At 30.3% G+C, this 9,652-nt stretch overlaps 1 long non-coding RNA gene across 1 annotated transcript; it reads left to right on the plus strand.

Annotated features, from left to right (window-relative positions):
* Positions 1–7,005: 7,005 nt before the first annotated feature.
* LOC148763637 (uncharacterized) lies at positions 7,006–8,841 on the plus strand. The gene is made up of 3 exons (XR_016025116.1): positions 7,006–7,127; positions 7,780–7,864; positions 8,703–8,841. It is a non-coding gene; the product is annotated as an uncharacterized LOC148763637 (long non-coding RNA).
* Positions 8,842–9,652: the final 811 nt, after the last annotated feature.

Raw genomic sequence — 9,652 nt, forward strand, 5'->3', positions numbered from 1 at the left:
TCATAAGAAAAGTTCGTTTATAGTCATTCATGCCTACGGAAGCTTATTACTCGTTTTAAATGCCTTTATAATCTCTCAAAAGATTTTAAGATGAATTTTTTTGCATTTTTTTGTTAGAACATATTTTAATTGAATATTTATGTCGAGAAACGTGAAGCAAAAGCCATCCATTGACAGGAAAAGTTCATTTATAGTCACTCAAGCCTGCAAAAGCCTTATTACTCGCTTTCAATCGTTTTATAATCTCATAATTGAATTTAATTTGAATTTTTTTAACATTTTTTGAGTAAAACAGATTATAATTGATATTTTACCTCGAGTAACGTTAAGCAAAAGCCATCCATTGATAAGAAAAGTTTGTTTGTAGTCATTCATTCCTTCGGAAGCCTATAACTCGATTTAAATGCCTTTATAATCTCATAAATGATTTTAAGTTGAATTTTTTTATATTTTTTGTTAGAACATATTATAATTGAATACTTGCCTCGAGAAACGTAAAGCAAAAGCCATCCATTGAACAGAAAAGTTCATTTATAGTCACTCATGGCTACGAAAGACTTATTACTCGCTTTAAATAATTTTATAATCCCATAATTAAATTTAATTTGATTTTGTTTACATTTTTTTGATTAAAATAGATTGTAATTGATTGTTTATCTTGGGTGACATGAAGCGAAAGCCATCCATTGCCAAGAAAAATTTATTTATAGTCACTCATGCTTACGAAAGCCTTATTACTCGCTTTAAATGCTTTCATAATCCCATAATTGAATTTAATTTGAATTTTTACATTTTTTGATTAAAACAGATTATAATTGATTGTTGACCTCGAAAAATGTGAAACGAAAGCCATCCATTGATAAGAAAAGTTCGTTTATAGTCATTCATGCCTACGGAAGCTTATTACTCGTTTTAAATGCCTTTATAATCTCTCAAAAGATTTTAAGATGAATTTTTTTACATTTTTTTGTTAGAACATATTTTAATTGAATATTTATGTCGAGAAACGTGAAGCAAAAGCCATCCATTGACAAGAAAAGTTCATTTATAGTCACTCAAGCTTGCAAAAGCCTTATTACTCGCTTTAAATCGTTTTACAATCTCATAATTGAATTTAATTTGAATTTTTTTTACATTTTTTGAGTAAAACAGATTATAAATGTTATTTTACCTCGAGTAACGTGAAGCGAAAGCCATCCATTGATAAGAAAAGTTTGTTTGTAGTCATTCATTCCTTCGGAAGCCTATTACTCGATTTAAATGCCTTTAGAATCTCATAAATGATTTTAAGTTGAATTTTTTTATATTTTTTGTTAGAACTTATTATAATTGAATACTTGCCTCGAGAAATGTAAAGCAAAAGCCATCCATTGACCAGAAAAGTTTATTTATAGTCACTCATGGTTACGAAAGCCTTATTACTCGCTTTAAATACTTTTATAATCCCATAATTAAATTTAATTTGATTTTGTTTACATTTTTTGATTAAAATAGATTGTAATTAATTGTTTATCTTGGGTGACATGAAGCAAAAGCCATCCATTGCCAAGAAAAATTTATTTATAGTCACTCATGCTTACGAAAGCCTTATTACTCGCTTTAAATGCTTTCATAATCCCATAATTGAATTTAATTTGAATTTTTTACATTTTTTGATTAAAACAGATTATAATTGATTGTTGACCTTGGGAAACGTGAAGCGAAAGCCGTCCATTGATAAGAAAAGTTTGTTTATAGTCATTCATGCCTACGGAAGCTTATTTCTCGTTTTAAATGCCTTTATAATCTCTCAAAAGATTTTAAGATGAATTTTTTTACAGTTTTTTGTTTGAACATATTTTAATTGAATATTTATGTCGAGAAACGTGAAGCAAAAGCCATCCATTGACAAGAAAAGTTCATTTATAGTCACTCAAGCTTGCAAAAGCCTTATTACTCGCTTTAAATCGTTTTATAATCTCATAATTGAATTTAATTTGAATTTTTTTTACATTTTTTGAGTAAAACAGATTATAATTGATATTTTAGCTCGAGTAACATGAAGCGAAATCCATCCATTGATAAGAAAAGTTTGTTTGTAGTCATTCATTCCTTCGGAAGCCTATTACTCGATTTAAATGCCTTTATAATCTCATAAATGATTTTAAGTTCAATTTTTTTATATTTTTTGTTAGAACATATTATAATTGAATACTTGCCTCGACAAACGTACAGCAAAAGCCATCCATTGACCATAAAAGTTTATTTATAGTCACTCATGGCTACGAAAGCCTTAGTACTCGCTTTAAATACTTTTATAATCCCATAATTAAATTTAATTTGATTTTGTTTACATTTTTTGATTAAAACAGATTGTAATTGATTGTTTATCTTGGAAAACATGAAGCGTAAGCCATCCATTGCCAAGAAAAATTTATTTATAGTCACTCATGCTTACGAAAGTCTTATTACTCGCTTTAAATGCTTTCATAATCCCATAATTGAATTTAATTTGAATTTTTTACATTTTTTGATTAAAACAGATTATAATTGATTGTTGACCTCGGGAAACGTGAAGCGAAAGCCGTCCATTGATAAGAAAAGTTCGTTTATAGTCATTCATGCCTACGGAAGCTTATTACTCGTTTTAAATGCCTTTATAATCTCTCAAAAGATTTTAAGATGAATTTTTTTGCATTTTTTTGTTAGAACATATTTTCATTGAATATTTATGTCGAGAAACGTGAAGCAAAAGCCATCCATTGACAAGAAAAGTTCATTTATAGTCACTCAAGCCTGCAAAAGCCTTATTACTCGCTTTAAATCATTTTATAATCTCATAATTGAATTGAATTTGAATTTTTTTTACATTTTTTGAGTAAAACGGGTTATAATTGATATTTTACCTCGAGTAACGTGAAGCGAAAGTCATCCATTGATAAGAAAAGTTTATTTGTATTCATTCATTCCTTCGGAAGCCTATTACTCAATTTAAATGCCTTTATAATCTCATAAATGATTTTAAGTTGAATTTTTTTATATTTTTTGTTAGAATATATTACAATTGAATACTTGCCTCGAGAAACCTAAAGCAAAAGCCATCCATTGACCAGAAAAGTTCATTTATAGTCACTCATGACTACGAAAGCCTTATTACTCGCTTTAAAAGCTTTTATAATCCCATAATTAAACTTAATTTGATTTTATTTACATTTTTTGATTAAAACAGATTGTAATTGATTGTTTATCTTGGGAAACATGAAGCGAAAGCCATCCATTGCCAAGAAAAATTTATTTATAGTCACTCATGGTTACGAAAGCCTTATTACTCGCTTTAAAAGCTTTCATAATCCCATAATTGAATTTAATTTGAATTTTTTACATTTTTTGATTAAAACAGATTATAATTGATTGTTGACCTCGGGAAACGTGAAGCGAAAACCGTCCATTCATAAGAAAAGTTCGTTTATAGTCATTCATGCCTACGGAAGCTTATTACTCGTTTGAAATGCCTTTATAATCTCTCAAAAGATTTTAAGATGAATTTTTTTACATTTGTTTGTTAGAACATATTTTAATTGAATATTTATGTCGAGAAACGTGAAGCAAAAGCCATCCATTGACAAGAAAAGTTTATTTATAGTCACTCAAGCTTGCAAAAGCCTTATTACTCGCTTTAAATCGTTTTCTAATCTCATAATTGAATTTAATTTGATTTTTTTTTACATTTTTTGAATAAAACATATTATAAATGATATTTTACCTCGAGTAACGTGAAGCAAAAGCCATCCATTGATAAGAAAAGTTTGTTTGTAGTCATTCATTCCTTCGGAAGCCTATTACTCGATTTAAATGCCTTTATAATCTCATAAATCATTTTAAGTTGAATTTTTTTATATTTTTTGTTAGAACATATTATAATTGAATACTTGCCTCGAGAAACGTAAAGCAAAAGCCATCCATTGACCATAAAAGTTTATTTATAGTCACTCATGGCTACGAAAGCCTTATTACTCGCTTTAAATACTTTTATAATCCCATAATTAAATTAAATTTGATTTTGTTTACATTTTTTGATTAAAATAGATTGTAATTGATTGTTTATCTTGGGTGACATGAAGCGAAAGCCATCCATTGCCATGAAAAATTTATTTATAGTCACTGATGCTTACGAAAGCCTTATTACTCGCTTTAAATGCTTTTATAATCCCATAATTGAATTTAATTTCAATTTTTTACATTTTTTGATTAAAACAGATTATAATTGATTGTTGACCTCGGCAAACGTGAAGCGAAAGCCATCCATTGATAAGAAAAGTTCGTTTATAGTCATTCATGCCTACGGAAGCTTATTACTTGTTTTAAATGCCTTTATAATCTCTCAAAAGATTTTAAGATGAATTTTTTTGCATTTTTTTGTTACAACATATTTTAATTGAATATTTATGTCGAGAAACGTGAAGCAAAAGCCATCCATTGACAAGAAAAGTTCATTTATAGTCACTCAAGCTTGCAAAAGCCTTATTACTCGCTTTAAATCGTTTTATAATCTCATAATTGAATTTCATTTGAATTTTTTTTACATTTTTTGAGTAAAACAGATTATAAATGATATTTTACCTCGAGTAACGTGAAGCGAAAGCCATCCATTGATAAGAAAAGTTTCTTTGTAGTCATTCATTCCTTCGGAAGCCTATTACTCGATTTAAATGCCTTTATAATCTCATAAATGATTTTAAGTTGAATTTTTTTATATTTTTTGTTAGAACATATTATAATTGAATACTTGCCTCGAGAAACGTAAAGCAAAAGCCATCCATTGACCATAAAAGTTTATTTATAGTCACTCATGGCTACGAAAGCCTTATTACTCGCTTTAAATACTTTTATAATCCCATAATTAAATTTAATTTGATTTTGTTTACATTTTTTGATTAAAACATATTGTAATTTGATTGTTTATCTTGGAAAACATGAAGCGAAAGCCATCCATTGCCAAGAAAAATTTATTTATAGTCACTCATGCTTACGAAAGCCTTATTACTCGCTTTAAATGCTTTCATAATCCCATAATTGAATTTAATTTGAATTTTTTACATTTTTTGATTAAAACAGATTATAATTGATTGTTGACTCTGGGAAACGTGAAGCGAAAGCCGTCCATTCATAAGAAAAGTTCGTTTATAGTCATTCATGCCTACTGAAGCTTATTACTCGTTTTAAATGCCTTTATAATCTCTCAAAAGATTTTAAGATGAATTTTTTTACATTTTTTTGTTAGAACATATTTTAATTGAATATTTATGTCGAGAAACGTGAAGCAAAAGCCATCCATTGACAAGAAAAGTTCATTTATAGTCACTCAAGCCTGCAAAAGCCTTATTACTCGCTTTAAATCGTTTTATAATCTCATAATTGAATTTAATTTGATTTTTTTTTACATTTTTTGAGTAAAACAGATTATAATTGATATTTTACCTCGAGTAACGTGAAGCGAAAGCCATCCATTGATAAGAAAAGTTTGTTTGTAGTCATTCATTCCTTCGAAAGCCTATTACTCGATTTAAATGCCTTTATAATCTCATAAATGATTTTAAGTTGAATTTTTTTATATTTTTTGTTAGAACATATTATAATTGAATACTTGCGTCGAGAAACGTAAAGCAAAAGCCATCCATTGACTATAAAAGTTTATTTATAGTCACTTATGGCTACGAAAGCCTTATTACTCGCTTTAAATACTTTTATAATCCCATAATTAAATTTAATTTGATTTTGTTTACGTTTTTTGACTAAAACAGATTGTAATTGATTGTTTATCTTGGAAAACATTAAGCGAAAGCCATCCATTGCCAAGAAAAATTTATTTATCGTCACTCATGCTTACGAAAGCCTTATTACTCGCTTTAAATGCTTTCATAATCCCATAATTGAATTTAATTTGAATTTTTTACATTTTTTGATTAAAACAGATTATAATTGATTGTTGACCTCGGGAAACGTGAAGCGAAAGCCGTCCATTGATAAGAAAAGTTCGTTTATAGTCATTCATGCCTACGGAAGCTTATTACTCGTTTTAAATGCCTTTATAATCTCTCAAAAGATTTTAAGATGAATTTTTTTACATTTTTTTGTTAGAACATATTTTAATTGAATATTTATGTCGAGAAACGTGAAGCAAAAGCCATCCATTGACAAGAAAAGTTCATTTATAGTCACTCAAGCCTGCAAAAGCCTTATTACTCATGTAAAACCCAACCCTATAAATACATGTCATGACATACATGCACTGAGTAGCATGTTATTATGCTAGGAAAGCACATAAGAAAAGACGAAACCCGATATCGTACCTAACGGTACACTTGAGTTGATTTAACCTCGAACTAGTTCAAATAGGAATTGTAGGATGAAATTTAATATTTTATAGTCCAGGAATGAAAAAAATGATTGTTCGGAGTTCGAGGGTTCATTTGGGGTAAAATTGGAAATTTTGATGTTCAAGGGCAAAATCGTCATTTTGCCAACTAAGATAATAATTTGATCATGGAGTGAAATTTTTGACCAAGATTAACTATTTGGAGTATAATTTAATGATAGGAAGTGAAAAAGTTTAATTCTGGTGATTTTTGGAGTGTAGGGGCAAAATCGTAATTTTGCCACCCACGGACAAAATTTGAGATTTTGAGAGAATTTAGATCAAATTTGACAAATTGGAGAATGGTATGAGTATAAGGGATGAAAAATATGTCTATGGACAATTTTTCAATTTTTGGGGCAAAAATGTAATTTTTGACTTTTACGGGGGCAAAAGTGTAAATTGCAAAAATTACTCCACCGAGACTTTGGATGAGTCTGAGAATTTTATCTAAGCTATGAATATATGAGACAAGTGTATGGTGAAAATTTGGAAACAAATGGATGAAATTTTAAAAATGGGCCAATGGGAAAGTGACACATGGCATTTTTTAATGAAATAATATTATTTTAATGAAAAGTCAGCCATTTAAACCCAAATTTTGAGTGCTGGCCGGCCATAAGGAAGAAAAAGAGAGGAAATAGAGAGGAAAGGAAGAAGAAAAGAAAAACCAAAGAGAAACAAGAAAATTCAAAGAGAAATTCGCGGTTTTCGACCGTTTACGCGTCTAACGGTAAGATTTTTCGATTTTAGCTTGATTTCTACCTTTCCTATGCCTTTATTTCCATTTAGCATGCTTGAGGAGAGAGATCAAAAAGTGATATCAAGGGCTGGACGAAATTCTAGGAGAGAGAAATTGAAATTTTTAGGTTTTGATTTTTAGTTAAATTGATAGTTTTAGTTAGTTAAATGTGTTTAGAAATTAAATTGGGCAAGAAATCAGTAAATTTTCACAATACCCACTCTTGGCTGGATGCTCAATGCTGTACAATGATGATGAATTGATTTTATTCTAAGGAAAATGAAGAGAAATGATGAAAAACGATTAAACGTGATAGAAAAACAAAGTAGAAAATTTACCGAGTTAATGTCCCATTTTTGGCCGAATTTTCCAAGGAAGGGAGTGAGCTGATTTTGTTGTTTTTAGAAGGTTATTGGCTGATATTTAATGGTTAGAAATGTTGGAGAGAGAATGGGATGATTTAGAGCTAAAATGGAGCGCGTTAGCAATTTATCGGGTAAAGTGCCAAAAATAGGTTAATACCGCATTTAAGTCGTTTTAGGCTATTGCATTTCATACCATGCATTAGTATAGGATTTAAGTTAATTATATAGTGATTTAGCATCAATGTGATGAATTGTGTAAATTTTTGTAATGTGTCTAGGAGGAGAGCCTTCCGGAAAAGGCAAAGAAGTCGTACCCGACGAGTAGTGATCGGGGCGCTTGAAAGCTTTTATTTTGTACAAACAGTGAGTAAACTTATTATTATTGTAAATTATCTAGAGTTTATTTTAAATTCCCTTTATGTATTTTATGAAATGAGAACGAGATTAAAACGAGATTTTTGATGTTTTAGGAATAAATGTGACAAATAAAAATATATTGTATTGATTATGAAATTGAGTAATTGGAGGCTACAAATTGACTTGAAAAATATATATTTTCCTAGGAATGGCTTATGAGAAATGAGTATATGTGGCTATATTTTGTGAATGCATTGGGAAATTTATGTAAGTTGATTTTACTATGCAGGCTGGATAAATAAATAAAAGCCACGCTATACTGTCGAAATTTTATTAAAATTGGTGGGTTAGTCACTGCAGTGACGGGTTTCCGTGGACTGCCTATTAGAGGGGCACGGTAAACCCAGTTATATAGTTACTCCGGTTGTAGAGGCGAGGAGGGTAACTCCTGGGGTAGTATTAGAGCTCACTTCACGTCGAACCCCCACGTGAATGTGTAACTCGGCCAACGCCAAGGGACGGCTTGTTGTAAAAATAAAAATGTGTTTCACGTGTGAATATTTTAACACCCTTGGCGGACTCGGTTAGATACCTCGGCCAAGGTATCCCCGAGGATTAGTTTTGGCTTGAGCCTTGTTTTAATAAAAGACATAAGCCTTAACAATTGTTTTGGTAAATTACAAATACTTTGTGGTTTAAGAAATAAATTGAAAACATTATGAAATGAGTTGAAATTTGTTGTTTAAACTTGCCTCCATTTTACTCGCCTTTAGATATTTATGATAATGTCTGTTTACTCATTGGGATTGCAAAATCTCACCTAACTCCTTTCCACCCATTTCAGGTTCAGTATAGACTGTAGATAGCTGATCTCATCGAGGACTACTATTGGATCTGCATTTTCCAAATCGTAGGTTCACAGTCCTCTTTACTTTTGTTTATTCGGGGGCCCTCTGGTTATTGTAAATTAAATTAAATATTTTGGCTTACTGTATTTCAGTATGTATAAATTTATTTAGCTTTTACGCTATAAAAATTATTCACGTATAACTTTATAAATATTGTTTTATAAGAAAATAGAATATTTCCCTTAATATTTCTTTTATTTTCTTATTTTATTCAAATAATCGTAATTTCGTTTTAAATGAAGATTTTAGACTTTTAAACTCATTTTGAATATGAATTATGTATTTTGTACTTGTATATTACGTTTTAGCCAGTTTTGAAATTTTTGAGAAAAAAAATGACCAAAATACCCCTATGTGGCGAAAATTTTATTTTGATTGTTTTTGATCTAAAATAGTATATATTCTCTAAAGACTCGATATCTAACAATGATTGCTCACAAGAAAGGAAAGAAACTGATATGTAAGCCTTGCGGGGTTCCGGTTGGCATTCCGGATAATGAGTGTCAATCGGGACGTCGCGGCGATTGTCATGGGCCTGAGGGAGGTTCCGGGTCGTGACAATTCGATTGGTATCAGAGCTTTTGGTTTTAAAGATAAGAGTTTTTGGTTTTAAAGTGGTTTTAAAAATTTACCATATCAGTGTGGCCCCGGATTAAGTTAAGTTAGGTTGAATAGAATGCATGCATTTTCATATAGAGCCTAAGGTTCCCTAAGCTTACTCGTTTTCTCTTATAGATTATTATGCCTCCTCGACGCGGACGTCCACCTCTCACTAGATCGGTTGGGAGGGGAAAAGGTCGTTCCCAACGTCATCAGCCAAATACAGTAGAGGAGGAATCAGCTGCATTTACCCTTCGGGCAGCACCTACTGCTGAGCAGGCCGATA

Source organism: Theobroma cacao, chromosome 3 (assembly GCF_053813885.1).
Source record: "Theobroma cacao isolate CCN51 chromosome 3, ASM5381388v1, whole genome shotgun sequence".
In the NCBI taxonomy this organism is placed as follows: domain Eukaryota; kingdom Viridiplantae; phylum Streptophyta; class Magnoliopsida; order Malvales; family Malvaceae; genus Theobroma; species Theobroma cacao.